Source organism: Tyto alba, unplaced genomic scaffold, assembly GCF_018691265.1.
Source record: "Tyto alba isolate M040663 unplaced genomic scaffold, T.alba_DEE_v4.0 Super-Scaffold_9, whole genome shotgun sequence".
Lineage (NCBI taxonomy): Eukaryota > Metazoa > Chordata > Aves > Strigiformes > Tytonidae > Tyto > Tyto alba.
The window spans coordinates 32,084,005-32,108,031 of NW_024881330.1; the positions used below are offsets into that span (position 1 = coordinate 32,084,005).

General features: G+C 39.0%; 1 long non-coding RNA gene across 4 annotated transcripts in view; it reads left to right on the plus strand.

The window, feature by feature from the left end:
* The window catches only part of LOC116965311, a 112,091-nt gene that overhangs the window by 38,025 nt on the left and 50,039 nt on the right, over positions 1-24,027 (plus strand). For 2 of the 4 annotated variants that reach the window (XR_006164715.1, XR_004409277.2), the window contains exon 3: positions 14,845-14,912. The exons of the other annotated variants lie outside the window; for them this stretch is intronic. This is a non-coding gene — a long non-coding RNA (uncharacterized LOC116965311). The remainder of the gene's footprint in view (positions 1-14,844; positions 14,913-24,027) is intronic. 4 annotated transcript variants of the gene reach the window in all.

Consider the following 24,027-nt stretch of genomic DNA (forward strand, 5'->3'; position numbering starts at 1 on the left):
AGACATTCGCAAAGGCAGATTCTACACTACTCTCTAATCACTGCCTGTGGCAGAAGCTCAGTGTTACCAGAATCCTAATTAAATTTAAAGTGAACCTGGACTGAACCTGGCCTGCATCTGAAACAATGGTGAGGAATAAAGCTGGCTTGCCAAGCATCTCTAGACTGGCAAATGAAATACAGACTTAATAGCTTCCATTTTCCCAGAAAACAAAACTTGCTGCATCAAGAGCATTGGTTACTGGGAATACATCCACAGTTCTCCTGCAACACTAGGTTTAACTCAAGACACCATTACTGATTCCTCATGACAGCCATACAGTAGGTCTCATACTTTTTCTCACCACAGATTTCAGCTTTCTTATAACTTATGTTCCTCAGGAGTTATGAGATCACTACCAAAAGTCAATTTCGGTGGAGAGGAAGCTTTACCACTGACTGGCTCAGGACTGTAGACATTAAGATGGAGTCATTTGGTGGCACTTCCAATGAAGGTGAGGTAAAATTCATGTTTGTGTTGGTTTTCTCATAATTGCAACCCAATCAACAATGTCAGAGTGGGATTAAATCTCAACTTGTTTAAAGAAAAAAAGAAAGCAGGATCACAGATAAAAACTGATATTTGTGTATGCTGCTATTTAGTATAGAGTTAAAGATATTTAGAACTTTAGCAGATCTCAAAGCAGTTTCCTCATATGCAGAGTACAGTATGTGTTTAACTGTTATGCTTAACATTGTTTCCACACACTTTTCATTTTTCTTTGACTGTTCTGTCACATCTACCTCCTGCTATTGCAATTATGTTCTGCTACAGCCTGAGGAGACAAAAGTTTACCTGTGACTGGAAGGCTGAACATGACTAATACAGATGTGCTGTCCTTTGTCTGTATGGATTGTTTAGTGATGCTGGAGACGTATTTGCTGTTGCTGACATTTTGTCAAACTGAAGGCAGCTGCAAATATTATTTATAAGCAAATAATCTATGTTCTTCAAAATCTGTTCCTTTAGATTCTTTAGTTGCATTCCTGGTTTTTGGAAACAGATATAAGTGTCCTCCCTCTCTGCACTTCGTTTCTTCTCCTAAGTAAGTTCTTGCACAAGAGTGTGGTGCAGCCAAGGGGCTGTCATTTAGAAAAATCTGATACCTGTTGCTTGCTGAGTTTGTCAGTTGTCCTTTGTCAAGTCAGAGAAACTGCTAAATGTTTGTCCTCGTATTCAGTTGGATGAGGCAGGTGGACTGTTGCTTCAGCTGCTGATGGCAAGGTTTAGGCAGCTCTCTGAGGAGTTGGATGTGTCTGTTCAGGTTTCTCTCGCAGAATGTGGATGCTGCACTGCCTATGCCTAGCTCTGTTATTAAAAGCAGACTTACCGTTTCTGCACACTCAGACTGCCTTCTTTCTGACGTTAGGTAGTCTGTGTCTGCTCTCAGAACTTTGATGTACTTCAGCTAAGTATATAGTAAAGAGAAATGACAGAATTACCAACCAAAAAGACTCTACCTTGTCTATTTGTTTTGTAGTTGGTTTCTAGGAGAGGTTTGCATATGCTCACAATGAAACGTCCATCAAAGTGCCCTAGTTTCCCTTTCACATTAGTGAAAAATACAGACAGTCTGAGGAACCACGTATATACTGAGCCAAAAGGTTAGTGGCTTGCACATTTTAACATTTAACCAACATACAGATAACTAGATAGCCATGGATGGCATTTATCAAGGATCTCAAAGTACAGTTCAACCATTGAATGTATTGATAAACAGTCTCAGAGAGGAAAAATCAAATGCAGAGTAAATAGGAGAGACATGACTGGCCTCACACACACACAAATGGATACACACACAGATAGATACACATGCATACATAGAATCAAATTTGAATTTTGAATTAACTTTCCCTAGATAATGTAGGGTATGAAATTTGTCTTGGTCCTGCTGAATACACATATTTTTGTTTACTCCTCCTTTGCGTGATGCTCATCTTTTAACCCTATAAGTATTTATTTTATAGTTCCTGGTTTATCAACTGGATTCTCAGAAGAGGTAGAGAACTGTTTACTGCATTATTTCTTGTGATGCTCTTCGAGGTTTTAGGAAAATAAATGTTTAAAGGATACCTCTGAGTGTTCTTGTACTGTCCCATAGATATCAGATTGATTTGTAGAGGAACACTGTGCATTTAAAAATTAACCTTAGTAGCAATATTTGATTTTTAAGGATTGCAGAAAATGGGACCAATGAAAGAGCTGTTTAGAATGTGCTGGGAAGTCAGAGAGTCAAAATTTCCAACCCCTGGAATTTCTGAGAAATGCAAAAATTAGAGGCTTTTATTGCTGGAAAAAGTGGCTCTTATTTTCATAGCAATTTGTCCTTTTTATCTGGCAAATATTTTCAGTAAAAATAATATACTGAAGAGAAGTCTTGTATGCATCTGATCACAGTGCACAATTACAATGATCAGGGAGAATAGAGCTGATGATGCTGTGAATAACTGGCTTTGTTTCAAGGTACAAATGACAATGAAGTCTTCTTTGAGACCCAGAAGATGCATGGAAGTTCAACTTTGTTATTCCCCTTTGTCATGCTGGAAATCATCATTGCACAGGGGAGAATCAATTTTATGGGTGATTATACATATTTTGTTATATCAGCCCAACAGCTCAGAATTATACAACCTTTCTGATTTGGGACAGGAATTCAGATGGGAGTTTCTGAACACACTCCCCTCTAATCCCATCTTTAGTGTCATCTGTCAACACACTAGAATGTGCTTAAAATCAGCTTTAGGCATTCAGATAACCTCAAAGAACACATTTCTTTTCACAGGATTAAAAACATTAGTGGGAGATAAGACAAAGTATATTCTGGATTTTCCTCTTGGAAGTTTGTTCCCAGCATTTGCCCATGCCTGTTTTAAATGATTGCATGCAATGTATGGGTCCTGCTTTGAGGCTGAAGGTTTGCTGGAGAGCCTTTGGAGACCCTGTCTCTCTCCTTTATTCTATGATCTTTCTGTTAGAAAGCTTTTCTGGTACACAACTCCATCTTCTCTTCTACCAACCTAATCTTTCCATACCTTTCCTGTTTTTGTTCAATAAAGAAGACATTTCCTCTCTTGTGCTTTACATTATCTCAGTGTATTTTGGACTGTCTTCTTTAAGTGTCTGTACATCTCTTTAATCCACGTTGGTTAATTTTTTTAAATTTGGTCTCATATTTCATGCTTTCCCATCCTTTGCATTGCTGGACCTTGCATCCAGTCCAGTTGTCTTTACAATTCTGGTTTCTAAAACCATGTCAATAAAAACACCAACCTGGAAGGCTTTCAGGAAATCCATGCCAAATGTCACCTCTACTGAAGGACTTAGTACAAGATTTAGTAAGGTGTTTTGGACCTGCTGGTATTATTTCCATTATTAGCTAGTAATGTTAATTCTTGTGAATGAACAGGGAACCACCTGCATTTCAAAATAATTTTTTATTCTTAAGGAGTGACAGTCTGATAAAACCCTTAGAATTAATTAGTTTGCTTATAGCTGATGATCTATTTGGTGTCTTGAACTCTTTATTTAAATATATCTTTCTCACTAGACCTAGGAAAGGACAAGTCAGATGTGAAACAATTACTGCTAGTGATGGCTATGGGACGGTGAACAACAACTGTTAGCTTTGGGTGGCTCTATTTATCAGCCAAGTTAGATATATAGTCAAGAATAAAACAGAAAGGAACAGTTGTAATCTACATGTGAAATCTATTGAGAAGATATGTAGATCCATTTGAAAAGATTTAGGTCTGTTCAGGGTTTAAGAATAAACATTTAAAGACAAAGAGTAATGTGTGCAAGTGGTGTAACTCATGCATTTTCATTGGGTTAAGTGCAAATATGGAAATGTGCACCAGAGTAGATCTGACCCTCAGTGTTACCCAGAGCATATTCCTTATTCACAGAATGCCCTGTAAAGGACAAATGTAATACGTAATCTTATTTGATAATATACATTCATGTCTCAGAAGATGCTGGGGAATTATTAGCCTTTGACAGACTTCCTTTTGGCTTTAGCAATTAGCAGAAATGAAACTTGTTAAGATTAAATTTATCCTTTGGACCATGCATAATTTTAAGACTTTTTCTATAACCCCATAAAGCAATGAAGGAAGCCAAGCACTGAATTTTTAAATAATTGTGCAGTGATTTAGCCAGCTCCTATTGAAGCTGTTCAGACTATGAAAATGACCTATATGAAAATGAAATTCATGGCCTTCAGAGCTCCTTTGAAAAGCGTGCCCTCTTTCCGACCATCTGAAAATAGCATGTGAGCATAGAGAGTTGTTGAAATGGAGAGGGGAAGCAGGGTTTGTGGCATTGTTTAAATTATTGCCCACATATGTTTTAAGTTAGGTTGAAAGTATCCTCAACGTGAAAAAAATAGCATTCTTTTAGTGTTGGGAAAGTGAAATTGCTGTATAATGCAGTGCTGAAGCCTGTCAGAGGAATAGCAGCGGTCTGTGCCTTATTAGGCAAGCTTATTGATGCAGGTAAATTAAATGAAAGTCTCTACATTGCTGATGAAATGGAGTTCAGTGGATTGTTTAGTCCATTCCATGCTGGATTGGTCTCTACCATACATTACCCTCCACCATGCCCAGCTCAGTTTTAAATAATGGGACTCCTGACACTTTTCTTGTTACATTTACAGAAGTAATGGCTTCCTTTTTCTGTTCACTTGACAGGCTAAAACATATTTAAGTGGAAAAAACTGATGGTAGACCAGTATTTGTCTGAATTGAACATAGAGTTCATTAAAGCAGCAGCCTCTGGTGAAAGTTTATTAATGTGTAAAGGTACCTGCAGATTGGGCCAGATTCCTGGTGGAAGCTGAGCAGAAGTAGCCACTTCCACCCACTTATGGGTGGAATTTAATGAAGCTGCAGCTTGTCATGATTATAGCACTGGACGTGGCGGGCATAGGAAAATACTCCTCCTCACTCATTGACAAATACGTTATTTCTGTCACACAGCAGGAAGAAACTTTGGAAAAAATTAAGCAGAACTGAAGATCTGTATTGGAAATTACTACCTAAAGTCAACTGAGTCTAGGAAATTCTTATGGAAAAATCCACTGACTATGGTAATTTGTATACAGGTGTAAGATTTTATAGTTTGATTAAAGGAGATCAGAAATGGAATTTTCTATTCTGTAAAAATATTTTGAGTGAGTAATCAAGGGTCCTGTTGCTGTTGAGTACTCACAGATCTTTCAAAAGTTTTTTTCAATGGCTGGGGAGGGCAGGGCTGTGGGAGCTGGAGCCTGGTCCTGCTGTGGCCTTGCTGGGGCAGGGGCTGATGGTTTGTCAGCTGCCAGTCACACCGAGTTGAATGGGGCACGTGGGCTGTGCCTGCCCTAACCACCGCAGCCCTGACCCAGAGCGAATCTGGCTTCATCGCAGCGAGAAAAGCAACAGTGGGGCGGTTGTAGGAGTCTATGTTCAAGCAGCGCACATCTGTGGTAACAGATCTCTTTAAATCTTGGCTTGGTAAATGACCACAAAACAAGGCCTCGACCCACGAGTAGCTGCATGAAATTAGAAATAAGGGCTTAGATGCATTATTGCTTTGGAGAGCTCTGATGATGTTTAGGATGTGCGTTTGTCCTAAGGAAGTGTAACCACTCACTGATGCATGGAAAGGCACTGGAAGGATATGCTGACTGTTATTGTCTCAGATTAGATACTACTTTCAGGGCAATGAAAAGTTATAAAGTATTTTAAATGCCTCTGCCTAATTATTATTTCTATGAGTGGCTATCAAAGCCTAAACAGGATAGGTGACAGGCATGAAGTAGTGAGCTACCTAGTGAGCGACGTACTTCCCTCTCCTGGAGCAGGTTTGGAGTATTTTCATTTCAGTCTAGCCAGTAAAGCCTTGACTGATGCTGGAACATCTGGACGACTATCTAAATTATTAAATGCTGTGGGACAAGGCCAGAGGACGAAGAACCTTATCTGAAGAAACCCTTTCTGCTGTTCAAAAGAGGCTCCTGGGCTTTACATAGTCCCGGCACTGGGTCACCAGTACAAGCTGGATTTCATCCACAAAGTGAGACAGAAAGCTCATCGGTGCAGTTATTCCCCAGCCCGTGATGCAGCCTGGCAGCAGAACCGCCCTGGCCCAGGCCCATTCCCAGCACCGCATTCTGTCAGCCCTTCCCCTGCGCTGAGTTAGGCCAGTTAGTCAGATAAGGCCATTCCTCCTTTGCTGCATCTGTCTTTTCCATCTGGGCTTCCCAGCACCGGGATCTTTCCCCACCAGGGGTGGGAAGGACAGTGTGTGTGAGCAAGCACCGCCTGCCTGTGGGACATGCCAAAGCCTGTTCATGATGGAGACAAGCAATCAAAGAGCTTAGGAAGGTACATCGTCTGCTGCCTCTGCTCAGAGAGAGCCAGAGAGGCTATGGTTACTTAGACGTCAACACAAGGAAGGCCAGGGAATTTGAGTTAGCATTTTTCTAATTAATCTTTTTATCACTTTTTTTTCAGTTCAGAATAAATCTATTTAAGGTTCCCTGCTGGTTTCAAAGAAGGCAAGAAAAAGGTTTTTAATTAGAGCTGTACAGTTCATGTACCTAATGAATCAATAGTAATTGAATACAGTGGAAGCTTCTTCAAAGCACACCCGTGGAGTATAGTAAATCCTTCCTTTAACAGGTTTAATTCCATGCCAAGTGATCTTTTAAGAGGATTTGCCATCATATATTGGACTGAATGTATGTTTTTTCCATGTATTCTCTTGAGTTCATACAGGTACTAAGTGCCTGGATGTCCAGTGATATTAATTGTAGCTCTCTTTGAAGATGTGGGTATTAGATGCAGTTATAGTCATACTTGTCAATTAATACACTTCCTAAAATTCTGATATTCTCTGTATGTAGTTTTAGGAAGTGCTAAATGGGTTATCCCTACAGACTACTGAAACTGGTCTATAAATTTGCATTTAAATTGTTTTAACTACTACTTTATTTTAAAAGTTAGGGCTACAAAGTATCTTCAGTCAACAGATTGGAAAAAGCAAATTCAGACCATCAGAAGGAGAGGCCTTCCTGAATAAGTGATGCCTTACCACTACATCAGTCACACTTCCTTAGGGAAGAAGAGAGATTCATAATGGAGCACACTTCTCCAGATCAAGAAATCATTGTACAGCACAGTTTTTGGAAAAGATCCTTCTGTAAGGAAATCCCCCACAACTGCTCCTTCAAAGAAAAGCCTTCAGGTATGGATGCAGACCTGGACCTTCAGAACTTGTCCACACATTTTCAGAGGACGTTTCAAAGACATTTGAGGGCATACCATACCAGGCTTAGGATACAGTAGTTAAATTGATACTGCGTCACTGATGAGGACGACTTCTCAGCCTCACACAAAGGCGCCTTTATTATCTCTAGCCTGTTCTGCTATGGTCATAGATATAATTCGTATTGGCTTAGCTGTCTTTATCCTACTGTGACTTCATCTGCACTAGCAGTTTGCAGTGATACACCTGCACGGTTCATGGGGCAAAGCACTTGAGCAGATCTGTGCTAGTCCTGCTCAGTCCCCCTCCTCCGGTACCCGCGTCAGCCAGGACAGAGGGGACTGCGGGAAGAGCTCAACAGATAATGAAATACTACTTCAATTTCCCCAGTAATTCAGTTTGTTCAAGAATTTTACCGATGCCCAAAGGATTTCTACCTTGTGTAAACCGAGGGGTTGTCCTGTCTTGTTTTGGGATTTTATGTGGGGTCTTCTCACTATAGCTAAAGATAAACAGGCCTTTCAACTGAAAAACAGAGACACTGACACTGACAAAGGGAAGGAAGCTCACATATATGTGCACCAAAACCACACTGTGCTTTAGATGTGTGCATCTTAAGGTAATTCATCCACACTGCAAAAGTTCATCTCTCATCACACAGGGTGAAATTCCTTATCTTGGGAAAAGCCAAGCACAAGGGCATTTGCCTCAAAAAAGACTGCATTGTAAGACCAAATCAGAGTATAGGAAAATTTAAGCTTTCATGTTCAAAAATCTCTCCAGACTTCATTTTTATGAAGAAAATGCAACCTGAAGGCAGGCCGAGACTATAAAGCCAGAAGGCATTAATATGATACACATATATATAATATATTGCAATTATATAATACATATGTTTTATATAATAGAATGTATTAAGAATATTTAATCTCATGATTTTCAGATTAATATCCTCAAGGGTCTCTGTGCTGATTCTGGAACATTCATACTATCAACACTGAAAAAGCTTTCCTTAAGAAAGAAAATAAAGAAGCTACAAAGCAATTTTTTGGACCAAGTAATTGAAAATCTGAAATTAAAATGCAAGCTTTTTTAATTTCGGCTATTCCCATAAAAAGTCTGATGTATTGGCTAGCTAGGATCTGTGTTATGTCCTGCCAGAAGTTGGGTCCCAGCTTCAATGTCTCTTTATTTTTTTTTTTTTCCCCCAAGAACTCTCTTTTTAGAGCTCATCATCTGGTGCCATGTATTAAAATTCATAAAGTTCAGCAGCTTTGTATTAAATTTATGAAACATTTAAACAATTTAATTGTCAGAAGGGTCTTGATAAGGAATCTAGAAACCCTCAATATCTCAATGTCAAAAAAGAGGGACTTTAGCTGTGCTTATTTGAACTTGATTTATTATTATCAGAGAATGTTGGTGCCTGGAGCACCTGAATGTCCTTCTACAGGTAACTCCTGGCACATGGTGAGGAACAGCCAAGCAATTCAAAAACATAATTAACTTTTGGATGCTCTTTTCTGACAAGATAACCCAAGGTTATAATGTGTTCTTTAGGTGATACTAGTGTTCCCAAACTGTATTTTGGCTGAAGGGATCAGTGCTGAAAGGAGCTGTAGCAGAAGGCATTTTCAAGGATTCCTTTCTAGTTGTGACAATTTTAAAATCTATTAGTAGGATGAATGCAGGGGAGATTCCTCGCTCCACTGATGAAAAAAACTACCCCTCATTAGAGTTTGTTTGTCCAAGTGAATTTATATCTTGAAAAATTGATATAATAGTGTATAAGTGGATATAATAATTCTTACATGCCTCAAAATAACATTGTGGTGCATAACAGGCTGATTAATTGCTTCTGTGCTGCGTGCAATGTTTCTATCAATTCTTAGATTTCATATGTATGTGTCAAAAATCGGATTGATAGATAAACGTAAAACAATGCATACAGGAAAAAGCAATTTTAGCTTCACATGTAAAATGTTGTGTTTCAAGAGACCATTACCACTCAGGAATGAGACCTTGGAGAGATTATAGATAGTACCATGAAATTGTCAGTTTATTGTTCAGCAGCAGTCTGAAAAACAAACAAATGTTCAGAAATATTAGGAAAGGAATAGAGGAGAAAACAGAATACATCATTATGACAACAAATACATTCTTGATTTGTCCACACCTTATCAGTTGTGTGCAATTCTGGTCTTCCCATCTTAAAAAGTATGTCCTTAAAGGGGAAAAGCTTCAGAGAGTAGTGACAAGGATGATTCAGAGTTATGGGAGAGCTTCTGTATGACGGTAACCAAGGTACATCCACCAGTTTTAGTTCAGATCAGGTATCTGTTTTTGAAAAAATCTTCAAATCATCCTCACTTACTGCACTTTGGTTTAAACACAAGACAGTCTTGGAGCACGTGAACCGAATTCCTTTTCCATGAAGCAAAACCAACTCATGTCCTGGAACATGCCTAGTACAATTTTGGAACATGCCTAGTGCAATCCAGCTGCTAATGGGTATACAATCTACTGGACTAATTTTAGGCTAGTTAGAAGAAAAAAGTCCCCTGAGGATTCTGGAGACTCTGCATCAATAGTTTTGTTTTACAGATGCACTCCTATTACCTACTGTATAACGTGGGCACAGCTGAGGTGGACTTGGAGACTTCAACCTGGAAAAGAGATGATTTATTAGAGATATGAGAGAGGTCAACACAATTCTGAGTGGCATGGAGAGGAATGGAGAGGAATGCTAGAGATCAACTGGTTGCTGTATCTTTCAGGTACAGATGCCATAGAATTAGGTATGACATTAAAGTGGATCAGGTTTGAAACAAAGAAAAGGATGTGGTTCTTCATGTGACATAAAGTGGATCTGTGGAACTCCTTGCCAAAGGACGTTGTATATGGATGAAGTTTAGATAGTTTTGAAGGCAGACTGGACAAGTACTTGGAAGAGAGATCTGCTGACATTTAATAACTGGGTTAGCAGTTGTATTTCTGGATCAGGAAAACTCTGGCTGAAAGTGGCTAGATCACATATGTTGTCTTTTCTTTCTCTTCCCTACCTGTCCACTTTTGACCACTGCTGGAGACAGATCACCAATCAAAGCAGGCCTTTACTCTGAGCCAGTGTTACGTTCTTTCTGGTCTTATATTATGTTCCTATACTTTTTTTTTTTTTTTTTTTTAAAGAAGTGCTGTAAAAATGATTTTTGAATAGATGGTTAGGCTTGAATTTTACTTTTGTGGCTAGTGCTGGTGATTTCTGCACTAGAAATGTTTCTCAGAAGTCTGTGGATGTTAAATTGAAGTCTATTTTTCTAAAGAAGTTTTAAATGAGTCATTTAGATGATTTTCAGCATCACAGGCTACCTAGACTCTAAATGACTGCAACAATAAAGGGTATTCATTTGAAGCAGTCACAATTTCCTGTTGATATTTTATGTTCATTTTAATTTAAGCTTTGTCATTGTAACACTGCATAATTTAATGGGTGTAGAGAAAAACTGGGTGTGTTAAATGTGCAGTTGGGAAGGAGGAGGGAAGATAGCTGACAGAGACCCCAAGTCTTCTTAGTCTTGGTGTTTATGTTATGGCAAAAAGAGCTTTTTTTTTTTTCTTTTATATATATATGAATGCCTGTGTGTAATAGTGAAATAAATCCACCTTTGGATTGAACATGACAATTTTTAACAATAAACAGCAACACTATATTTGACATTTATGACACAAGGAATGCAGTGTCTGATTGTGATGGTAGAAGATTTGAAACATTCTCCGTAGAGAGATGGTATAGTTAGGTGATGCTGTGCCAGAGCCATAGGAGGATTGTCAAACTGTGAGTCAGATAAAAAACAATTGGTTTAGAGTGATGAATTAAAGCTCTGTGCTTTGGAGAAAAAGGAGCTTGCTTGATCTAATAGTTAGATATGGTCAGAACCTCTTTTTTTTTTTTTTTTTTTTAATTTATTTATTTCACCCAGAGTGCAATGCTTTCAGCTACACCATTTTCCCAACTGCTCTTCTCGGAGGAGGTGTTGGTTCTGGAGGGGAAGCAGTTCTCAGGGTTGGATGCCTGTCTTTGCCATGCTTCGTTGGAGATGACAGGGGGCAGGGTCTTCTGGGTGGCTGGCATGGCCTTGGGTGTGGGGCATGGTTAGATCACAGCTTGGGGTGGCATGGCTGAAGGGAATACTTTTTATTACAGCTAAATGACTAAACTAACCAATAACAGTAAATATTTAATGTGAGTCAGGCAAGCCTTATGAGTCAACACTTCACAATATTACAAGATGTATTTTCTTAATAGTTGAGGACCTTGAATTCCTGTAATTGTACTTGGCTGGTAATGATCTCAGACTATGGGATGGCAAGATGTGACTGTAGCTCTGTCAGGGACCAGGTCCTTTGGGTGCTGGGCAGTGTCCTGGCTCCCAATGGCTTGTGTGGTTTGAACTGTGCTCAGCTGGAGAGCAAAGCACCGTGAGATGGAAAAGTTGCCAAAAAAGAACATAGCTCCACTCTGGCTTCTGGCTTAGTACGCTGAAAAGATTTGTCATTTAAGAGATACGTGATCATTAAGAGATATGTAATATGCTTTTTAAAGATAGATGGTCTGTTACTTATTTTTAGGTACACTTTAACTAATAGTGGGAAAAGCATTTATACAGATACTGGTTATCAGCACCATGCAGTTGTCAGTTTTAAAACTTGCAGAGGGGAGAGAGACTAACAGAACCTCCTAGGGGTGATTTAGAGAGAACTGAGCCTCAAGAGGTTGATATATTCCTACTGTTCAAGTTATCTTTTGATTGTGATAAGAATGACTTCATCACCAGTATTCTGCTCATGTAGCTGTGAATACTTGTTTTGCCCTAGGAAAAATCTGTGCCAGGGTTATTATCAATGCACATGATACCATGCACCAGGTGTTTTCATTATGAAAAATGTCTTCACAATAACTCAGTAGGAACATAATTTCAGGGGTTATTTTGTTTGTTCTCATTGTACCTTGTGTGTATGCAAGAGGGAGTGCACACACACTTTAATGTAGGCAACTAGATATGAGAAAACTGCTAAAACGCATAAAATGCTGTGGTACGGCACCTGTACAAAGACAATTAAGGAGAAACCAAGATTAGGGAACACATTTCTATTTCTCCCAGAAAGTTTTGAATTGATAGATTGTATAAAATGGAGAAACCTAACCTTTGATTTTCATTCAGAGGTTTGATTTTTATTTGACTTTCCCTTCTAATATGAAAAAGATTTTCCTTTGATTGTGGGATGTTTCTGATTCTGAAGGTAGAGGAAAGAGTTAAGGCTCTACCAACATGTCACCAATTCCTCCTCTCTAAGTCTGGGGTAATGTATGGGAAGGTCTATAAGCATGGCATTTTTGTATTTTAATCCTCTTCCATTAAATTCTAATGACCGGTTGCTAAACGATGTCATGCATTTCCTCCTCCTTTTATGGGGAGCTGTTTTATAAAGCAGCAGCTTGGAAGCATACAGGAAGGAGTCATCTCTGGAATTGATTGCATTTCTGATAGAGCACTTTTGTACCATATCCCTGGAGAAATGCTGCAGGTCATAATGGCTTATGTTCTCCTTGTAGCAGCGGCATAATAATTTACAGAAGTAGAGCAAAGATGGAAACAAGATCTACCATCCTTAAACCTCTGACTAGACTCAGTTCACTCAGGGTTTTTTTTTTGTGTTTGTTGTTTGTTTGTTTTTTTTTTTTTTTTTAAAGAAAGCAGATCTTTATTATTAGTGAAGGAGAGTGAAGGGCTATGTACAATACAATGAAAACCTCTGTCTTTGAAACAGCTGATGTTTATAAATTGGTTGGGAGTATGATCTGCAAGAAACATGTCCAATTTGATCAAGTGATGTGGAAAGGACAGTTGAACAAAAGCAATATCTGCATGCATTGGGATGGCAGTAATGATCATGTCCCTTCTGTCTGTCACATGGATTCATTAGAAATGGGTGTCAGCCATTAAGCTTTGATTTTCAGCACAGGTCAGTAATGAACAAGCAAATAGAGGAAACAAAGGCTGGCCAGACTGCAGAGCAGTGTCATGATCTGATTATGCTGAGCCTGGCCACCACTTCCTTGGCTGGCTGTCCAGTGTAAGGGGGTGCTTCCCATTATTTCTGTTTCTATAACTCTGTCCTTAGTCAAATATTGGCAAGAAATGTATGGATCTTACATGTATCTTCCCTGGAAAATTGCTTCTTTGGATTCTGATAGAAATCAACAAGACAGTCCCCTGAGTGAATTCTTCCTGATGTTCCAGATTTGGTGAGTGCCCAGGTGTGCACAGGGCATGTAAGAAAAAGCTTTTGAGGTTTATAAAACATATGCCATTTGCTGTGGCTTCTTTTTTTTTTTCCCATTTGCAAGTGTGTTGGTCCTGAAGAATATATAAAAATAGAGATGGTTTTTACTCTTTCTTTCTGCAAATGCCTGGAATTTTAGCATGGGACTAAAGGCCTGTATTAAATAATAATGGGCACTGGACATCAATCATTCTGCTAGTATCAGGCTGTCACAAGCAATGTTTTATGATTGGACTGGTGTTAGCCTGAGCAGATTTCCCATGACACACTTCCATAGTAGCTCAGGACAATTTTTCATTAATACTCTGGTAATTTGGATGTTCACTGAACTGAAATTTCAGGTGGGTCAAGAAAATACACTGCTGTGACCAGGAAAGGACACAGATACTTAAAATATGCTAGTACAGGTACCTCTGGCTTCTACTATAGCTGTAGGAAGGTCACTATACTTACCTTCTCATTATTTCAACTTGTCCATTTACATGAAGTGGTAGTAATACAATGTCATTGAATGTAGTGGAGTTTAACAAACAAATATTTGCAAGGCATTTGGAGATTTTATATAAAAGGTTTTGTAATACCAATGCCTGACAAGACTGCAAAGTCTTGCTGGTGAAGTCCATAGTGGTTACCCTGAGATGAGAGTGGTCTTGAAAACTCTGAGAGAGAAAGCAGTGGAGCAGAGGTCTCAGGCTATGAAAGGTGAAACAATGTGGAGGCAACACCCTCAGTGTCAGAGTTGAGGCCTTTTTCTCCTTCCCTTTTTTTTGTACTGAGTAACATTTAGCACTGTGAGTAAATCCATTGGTTTCAGAGCTTCTCATGTCAGAGAATCTAGCCTGCTCTTTTTCATAGAACTGTAAGAATATACTAGGGATGGCAGAAGGGAATGTGCAATATATCACTAATGAAAACTCAATATAATTGATATGATTTTTACTAATGATGTCGCTAGCTCCTAATGATGTACAATCATCTTTACATTAATGAGAAAAATTAAAAACTAAAATACAGCTACCTTAAACTGTGGTTCATCCTTTGTTGTATCTTCTCTCCCAAGCCCCAGATTTGTGCAGCAGTGGAAAAGATACAAAGTCAACAAGCTGAAAAGCACTTGAGATTTGCAGGTTTTACCTTTATAGCAAGATGATCTGAAAGTTCATGCACGTGATTTATATTGTGCTGTTCTGTTGGATGTTTTGCTTTTTGCAGTGGACACTGAGCTAAGAATAAGAGGGCTTGAGGAAATCTAAGTTTGAAACTCCTGCCAGAGTTGAATGGTAAGGACCTTGCCCTTTTTTCTGATACTCCTTTTTGGATGGTTTTAGGCATGTTAAATTTGATTGCTTATTCTGTAGAGCCAGCTAATCAAACAATAGTCCAGGAGAAAGTGGCAACACCGGGACAAGGCAAGGGAAGAGTGGGAAAATGACAGAAACCTCAGAAACAAGGCTGAATGTCAACTCTGAAAGCACAGTGCTATCTGTGCAAGGAATATGAGTGATAATGATGGATTAGTGACATCCATTCTCTCTGCCTTTTCACTGTACTGAAAAAATAAAGTAAGTTCTTGAAGAATTTGTTACCAATTATCTGTTAATGTTTGTATTTGAGAAAGGAATCATACTGGAAAACGCTATATTCATGCATCATTACTTTTGTTCATAAGACAGTCTGAGATTTTTGTTGCAAAGCAATCAGAAAAGGACTACCTGATCTTTAGTTTTGAACTTCCTTTTTACACGTTGATATTTTTTTTATGTAGTGAACACATAGTCTTGGAGAGATACATCCCTATTTTGGTGCTCTTCCTACTTGGGTCTCTGGGCTGTTAGGAAATAAAATTTTATCATGTTCCCTTACATTTGAATGAAGCTGATCTCTTTGTGCAAGGCAGGGAAGAGGAGTTGTCACTATTAATTTATCTGTTTTCCAGGGGTCAATTGGATGGGTCTTCTGTCATCTTTATAGCAGCAAAATGACAATGTGATGATTGTGAGGACTCTGGAATAGAGTAATAAGAGTTTTCTCATGTGGAAACCAAAGAAGAGTGTGGTCTATAGAACTAGGCTTTTGCCCACAGAGGTCAGAGAGTTGAATGCTTTTCCTAGGATCTTCCCTTCTCCCTCCTGGATGAGGGAAGGACTTTATCTGTAAATTCAGGAAAGGTGTTAAGAAGGAATAGCTGAGTTAGGAGTAGACTGATTAATGCTCCCTTAGTTCCAGAAAGTCTAGTCTTTAATGGAATGATGATTATTTGCATATCTTGCACCCATTACTAACAGGCCCTCCCCCCCCCCCCCCCCCCCCCCCCCCCCCCAAGAATAGTCCTAGACACGAGTTCTAGCAGAAAGAAGCATCCAGGAGTCTGAACTCAATCCTTTTGGCAAGTTTTATAATCTAGTTCTGCCCACTGCTGCTGTAAAAATCCAGTACATTTCCAATTCTTCTCAAGATAACGTATATTCCTGAATATGTATTTTACATTAACACTTAATATTTACAATGGGTTCTCTGTGCATTATAAAACATAGGTAGCATCCCTAGGGTAATCAAAGCATTAGGATCATGCAGTAAGATCTTTGTAAAGATGGTCAAAGAGAGAGAGAGAAAAGTGACATTGTGTTTAATGAAATGCCTCCACAGCAGTCTCATCCCTTTGGATGGTGACAGTTTATATAGCAACATACTCTAAGCACTATAGGATGCAGTCAGTGTGTTGAGTGAGGACTCGGAATTCCTGTGAGCAGAGCAGTCCCTTGCTAGAGTCACATACTCGGTGCCCAGGGAAAAATGTTGATCACAATGCACTGGGCAAAGTAATTTAAGTGTTAATAGTTATTTTGTAAGCATGGTAGCTCCTTAATCTGTATTTCCTATTTTTTTTTAAAAAAAAGCCATTATGATTTACATATTAAGAAACAGGCAACCCAATGCCTTACTAGATAAGCTATTTAAGTAGCTATTAAAAAAGTGCTATAACTTTTTCATAGTTTTTGTCTACCCAGGGTCCATTTTTACCCTTGGGATCTCATGGTGAGTTTGTTTTGCTAGATTAAAGAGTGGTCTGCCACCAGAAATCTCTTCTCATATGACTATTTGTAGACCACAAGCAAGTTGCCTTTGTTTAATGAATAAACTAAACAGGGCAACCTTTGAACTCTTCTAGGATGAGGCATGTTTTCAACAGATTTTTGACAGTACAACTGGTTACTACGGGTATATGGCTAGTAGTCATACTTATGTGCTAAACAAAGGAAATATTCCCTCAAATACCTATTTCTATACATCCATTTCTGCTTTCCCAGTTACAACAGGATGCAGATGTGGTTGGACTAGTTGATTATGTATTGGCACTCTGAGGTTCTCCTTACTGTCACTGCTTTCATGAATTCTTTAGGTAAGATCCATAAATGTGTGACCTTCCATCTGGCTATATTAAAATGTGTTAGAAGATATTTTGTTGTCTTTATTTTCTAAAGGATAAACTCTAATGGCCTCTGTCACTCTGTAAGTGTGACTATGGCAAGTAGGTGATGCAAGAAGTCTCTCTTCTGAACATATTGTGATTTGGGTTATTTAATTCTCTCCACCAAAATTCTGCTTGCAATTTGAAGTCTCCTACCCAGTCATCTGAGACTGTGGCGGAGTGGTGCTCCTGTATTTTGCTCCAGCTTTGCACCACGTTGGTAGTTGTTTCTCATATATCTTGTGTCCATCCACCACTTGCCTGAATCTTCTGTCGTCTATGCCTTGTTATTAATATCCACTGGAAGGAAGAGGAGTAAACTAGAAATTACCCTATTTCCTGGAAAAGGAAAAAGGTTGCATATTGTTGCATTATTCCTGCTGCAACCTTTCTTGGACATTTACCCATTTTTCCTTCCCAATCAGCATATGTCTCTACCTCAGCAACATCAACAAATCAAAGGCTGTAGTTGTACGGCTTAACATAACTCTGAATTCTCTGAACATTTCTGCAATTAAATCTCGAAAAATATTTTCTGTTAAAATATTTTTCCATATAATATAATGTGTTCCAAAATTAATTATTTTTTTAACATATGCCTGATCCTTTTAGTTTAGTGTGAATTTTGGATACATTTTCCTATTGTAAATAATGTTTCCATTAAGCTATATGTTTAAGATTGCTCAGTTTCCTGTTAGTATTTACCCTGCAGTAATCTTCAGCAATAGAACAGTGAAAGGTTCTTCTGTTTATCATTTGGTGTTCATTTATTATTAATCTAAGATTTGAAAGACTCCAAGAATCTATTGTTTTTTATTGTGGCACATAAGTGAGCTAGAGGAACTGATAGATTTTTCAGGTTTGATGGAAATAGTCATGTGCATTTTCCTAGAGTATTGTTTTCCTAAATACGCTGTCTGCTAAAGGAGGTCATTGTTGTAATCTTTTCTGCTACTTTTGATTTTAAAAGTATCATTGTAAAATTGATTAAGATTCTATTCCAGGTTTAAAAAGGAGAAGGAAATATGATAAAAAGTGCACCATGAAGACATCTGTGTTCTACTGGCATAAACTGATTTAACAAAAAAAAAAAGTCACATAATGTGCAAGAGAACAGTCAATATATTTTTTCATGCTCTCTAACTCTGAGGTCAGTAAATCACGTAAATATGTGGTAGTTTTGGTACACTTATAAATTCCCATGTTTTTCTTGCATCAGAATTCTTATTAAGGAAATTATATTTCTAATGATTATCCCCAATCTTGTTTTCAGAAGTAAATTAAGCTCCTAAATTTGAGTCCAGCTACCATTGCTATGCTCAGGGAAATTAGAACAAATGAAAATGCCTACATAACAAATGATGACATCTAGCTGGTATTGGGAATGGGTACTCCAGATCTGGAGTGCTACCAGATACAACTGCTTTATCTACACCGTGACCTCCCTCAGTATATTGGCTCTCGTATAAGACCTCCTGTTATTTCAGACTGCTGTTATCCGCCTGCTGTTTCAATCTGAATGTGTCTTAGTAAGATGTGTATTACTTGTACAGATAATAACCATTTACCAACTATCCCTGAATATGCTTGGAATCTTTCAGTCTTTAATCAAAGTTGTCATCTGCTCAGATTCCTTTACTCAGACTTTCTTGTCTTTGGGTTTATTTGACCTTTTGATATAGCAATGTCAGGTCTGAAAAGCTTTTCATCTATTTAGTGACTAATATCTAGCAATATACATAGAAAGAAAATCTATAATTTGACAGGTGGCAAGGAAAGTCAGAGTAGTAAATTTAGATCAATTCATGGTTTACATTCTTGGAAATGGTTTTAGCCTTTAGTGAGCTTTAAATTGATGCAAAGCAGTTACTGAAACAAAGGTAAGGATTTATCAAACATCTGTTCATAGTTAAATATAGTAGCAGTATTCAGGGAGATGTGTACCCGCATGATATTTTGCTAATCAGTTTTACTTTGAAACAGTGGTGGAATTGCTAGTTAAGGTTATGTAAATTGTGAACGCTGTAAAAATCAAGAGATACCTGAAGAATTGGCTAGACAGATAGTAAAAGTAAAATTCTGAGACTTTTGGAGTCCACAAAAGTCTGACAATAATTCCTACGCCAATAGAAATACAATAATTCAGATTTCTTCCCTGGGTATACCAGCTGAACTAAAACCTGTGAGCGAGGCAGTAAGGCTTACCTCTTAATTCTCTGTGTATCCCCACCAGAGGAAAGCTGCAAAAACACCAGTTCTTGTTCTTCCCCAAGGACCAGCATGCTGTGGAAGCTGTACTGCTTTAATGATAAGGTACAGCCCAATGGAAGTAGGGGGATCAGAATCATAATCAAAGTATTCTTGCAGCAATTAGTAGAAAAGACCGTGAAAGCAGAAGGGGAAACAGTTCTTTAAACCTTTCCTAAGCTTTCTCATGTAATCACAGGCAGGCAGATGGACGGTGACAAAGATGTAGATATTTAGCTCCCACAGGCCCACACATACGTCTGCAGTTGTGCACACCTGCACCTATTTTTGCTTCCAGTCTGTGTCCAGCCTGGGATTTGAAATGGGATGATCACCTTTCAGCATGGGAAGAGCTTCTGTACGTGGCTGCTGCCAGCAGTGGCAGGGGAGAGGAGGAGAAGAACACTGGAATTTGAAACACAAGACAGTGCATCCTAATGGTTATTCTCATCATTCTAACAACGTTAGCCTGACTCCATAACAGAATTTGATTATGGGGGAGCCCAAGATCACCCCGTGCATGATGACAGTCTTCTTAGCCTGCAAATAAAGCAGTGAAGAAAACAGAACAGTAAAGGCCTAAATCTTTTCCTAGATCAGTTTTGAGTAGTGTACATCTATCAAGAGCATATTACTCTGCAGTGATAAGGAATTGGCTTTCGTGTTCATTATTGTAATTTTGAAGGTTAAATGTGGTCCCCGGGTTGGAAGCACTTAAGCAAGCATTGTGCCTGGAGTAGGATGCTTTGGTACTATTTTAGATTCCTCAGGGAATCCCATCTGAGTCCCAGACACCAACTGAGGAGGCAAAACGTTCACTGCAGGACTGACCATGTCTACCATCCTCTTTTGGTTGTCTTGGATACTTAAATGACACTAAATGCTTAAGTTTAGAGCACTGAATTTTACCCTAGGACTGAAGCCACCCTATCTTTACTGCCACTGTATAACATTGATTTATGGGCATCAGTAGACAAATGCTCATCTGTGCTCCTAATGTTTATGAAGTTTATAAATCCACCGTCTGACACTTCCAGGAAACGCCTGCATATGCATTGTAGAGGAGATCAATACCTTGTTGATAGGAGATTGCCTTTTCGTTTTATGTCCAAATTGCCTCATTTTTTTTCTGGTAGCGTCAGGTTTTTTGTTTTATGTTTTGTTTGGTATGCACCTTAAGTAGAACATCCTAAACTAATAGTGGTCTGGTTTCCCACCTGTATAGATTTCCTCTCTGTCTGTTAAGAAACCAAAGCAGAAAATCTCATCTTAGTAGATTTGCACTAAGTCTCCAAGTGCCATATAGGGAATCAAATAGATGTTTCCTGAAAAGAAATGGGGATACTAGACATCTTTGATAGATTTTAACATATGAAACTATGAAATTTGACAATCTGTGTGTGTAGTGAAGACGAACAGCAGTAAAGGTTAGAGACAGCAGAACTAATGTTAGTAATGTATTGCTGGATTTAGCCAGGAGATTTAGGCTACAGGGGTCTGCCCTTATCTGATATGTGATAAAGAATAAGGTGTTATCCTCTCTTGCTTCTGTTTGCCAGTCTTTAAAATAAGCATAAAGCTGTTGACTTCCATGATGAAGAGAGTGAGCGAGAGAGAGAGGGAGACAGGAAAGAAGGGATTTTTACTCCTTAGGGGAGTAAAAATCACTCTGATGCATATAAAGGTATTATAGACCTGTAAGAGGAGGGCAGAAAGCAGCATTATTTGTCAAAAGTGATGATGTTATTTATGTCTAGATGAGAGCCAACTTATGAGCCAAAAATTGTAGAGTAGGGATCCAAGGTGGGGTGCTCTGAAAAGGTGATGCCACAGAACTAAGTTGACCAGAATAGATTTTTCTCTTCCCAGGTTACTTCCTTGCTTTACAAGTGGCCACAGCAGACAGTTCATCAGAAGGAAGATCAAGAAGGGACTTGATTACAATGTCTAAATGTTCCCTTGGGTCAAAAATATTCAAGAAGAAGAGCCAGTGGCTGGAAGTCAAAACCTCAGAAATCGAAATGAAAAATAGCATGCACATTCAAATTGAATGTGGATGGCTTTTGGGAAGATACGCTTTTGCAAAACTCAAATTATTGCACTTAGAATGGGTGTAATTGAAAGAAAATCTTTGGCCTCTAATAGGAAGATACTCTAATGGTTCCTTTGGCTTTAACATGGGAAGCTATGGAAACAAATGACTGCAGTAATAAGACTCTTTCCTTTCATTAAATGTAGTAGCTGCTATTGAAGGATCTGCCACTGTCTTCTTCCCCTGAAAGTCTGCGTCACAGAAATTTAGCTCCAAAACCAAAGCAAGTTGCCAGGTGTTGAGCTGAATGAATGGCCTCTTACTCACTGCGAATGAAGGTGGCTCTAATCAGCTGACAGAAAAAAGACTTTTGATATGGTAGTGATCAAGGACACAGTTGAGGTTATTTGTGCACCTTACTTCTTTAATGTCTCATACTCTTTTCAGTGTTTAAAAATAATACTGATATGGGATGATTCCTCAACATTTTTAAACAAAATGAAAATGAGAGTCTGCTTTTTCTTCTGGGTATGTTTTCTCTTTGTTTGTTTCTTTGTTTTTTTTTTTTTTTTTTTTGTGTTTCTGTGTTTTTTTTTTTAAAAAAAAAAAAACCTGAATTCACAGTAATGAATGCTTTTCTTTAGTTTCAATTTTATAGTTAGTGTGCACATAGCACAAAATATATAGAGCAGACAACATGCAGTGGACATTCACTCTGAAAAACTTGCAGCATAAAAAGATGACATAGTTATCAGTCATTTTATGTTTTCATATATAAGTTCTGGTTAGTGAGATGCATTGCACTAGCTACAATGGCATCAGAGCTGGGAATCTGGGCATTTTTGTAGGACCTTCAGATATGTTTAAATGAAAATTCAGATGTGAGTCTGGACATATAATCTTCCGTTACTACTCTTTCTTGGTGTTCCCACACTTTCTGATGATCGTTGCCTAGCTTCAGAGTTAGCAGCCCTTTAAAATAAATGCTGTTGCTGAGATCTGTGTGCTATTGTTTCGGTTTGCTTGCTAGTGCAGGAAGACATGACTTGCAGTTGATATTCAGCTCACATTCTCAGGCTTTTCCTTGTACCACAAAGGCCTCGCTAGAGCTGCTTTTGTGCATGATGAAAGATGAGTACCTGGAACATATTTTTGCAGCAAGGGATAAACTGCAGAGTCACCAAATCATGTAGCGTACAGGACCCTGCCTGTAGCAACACATTTGTCTCTGTGAGTTCACATGGATACATAAGTACCCATGTGGACAAAATGAATGCAAATAAATTAACTGCACGTAATTATATGCTTAGTAACACAGAGGGAAGCAAGTTAAAATTTCATTTGTCATGCTGAAACATATATATTTGGAATCTGAAGGAGCAAGGCTGTTTGTTTTTTTTTTTTGTTTGTTTTTTTTTTTGAGATCAATTCACCCTGTAATGAATCAGACAGATCTTTGTGCATGGGCAGCTACATCTTCAGAATATTTTTGCTCATTGACAATTTACATTGTGAATAATGGATGCCAAATAAACTTGATGCCACCAATTACAGGGTCATCTGCAGCTGGTTAGGGATTTTGTTTTCGTTATATACCGTCACTACAGAAACACAGATAACAAGATGCCCAGGAAAATGATGATTCAGTATTCTGTTACAAACTGTACTTTCCCCCAGTCGCATGCAAAGGCTGTGAATCTCTGCGCCTGAGAGCACAACTGGAATCATTAATTATGAGCATGGGGCAGAAGGTTTCATCTTCATTTGAAATTTACCTTGGGGTAACAGGGTGGTATCAAACACTTGTCCCTGGCTTCTGGGCATCTTTAATTACCTGCCTCCAAGTTTCTCACCACCGGGGCTCCCTCTCTGTTTCCATGACAACGTCCCTGCTCTCAGCATCCTGTACCTTTCTGTCTACACTCTGGACGCTTGGAAACCCACCCAGGTAGTTTAAACAATATGGAAATAGTACAGATGTATAGAAAGGTGGATGCAGAAGGACGTTCATTTTCTCCCTTCCCCTGGCAGCTCCTGGGAGGCGGGTGGCTATGGGGAAGCCTGCAGCCTGCTCACACACAAAAATCTGAATGGTTGGCTTGGTTGTCTTCCCGGATGATAAAACCATCTCGCCATGACTTGTTAAATCTGTCAGGTTTCTAGTGAAGTGTCACATGGAGTGAGAGAGGGGAAAGGAAAAAAAAAAAAGGCAGTGTAAGATGGGGGAAGGAGTAAAGAGGAGGCTGGGGAAGTGCCTGCCTGGCTGCTGCCAGCAGAGATGGCCCGAAGCGCTTGGGGCTCTGGGCTCCCCGTGGCTGCAGCTCTCACCTTGCTGGGGCCGAGGATGGGGTGGGAGGAGAGGGCCCAGGGCCGCAGTCCCAACAGGGTGTTCAAGACCCCTCATGCAATCTGCTGGCCCCGAATGGTTCCTTCTGGCTTCTCCAGACTGGAGCGCAATCCTGGATTTGGGTCTCTCTTGCACCCCCAGGCAGTGTTGTTAAGACTTGTGGGTCATAATGTATGAAGAGCACAGCAAACACTGTGAAAAATCACTCTCTTTTCTGCTGCCAGTTGCTGCACTTGAATATGCTGGCCCTTGCCAGTCTGACTGCCTCAGCAGGCCACAACACACATTGGGTTTATCAGC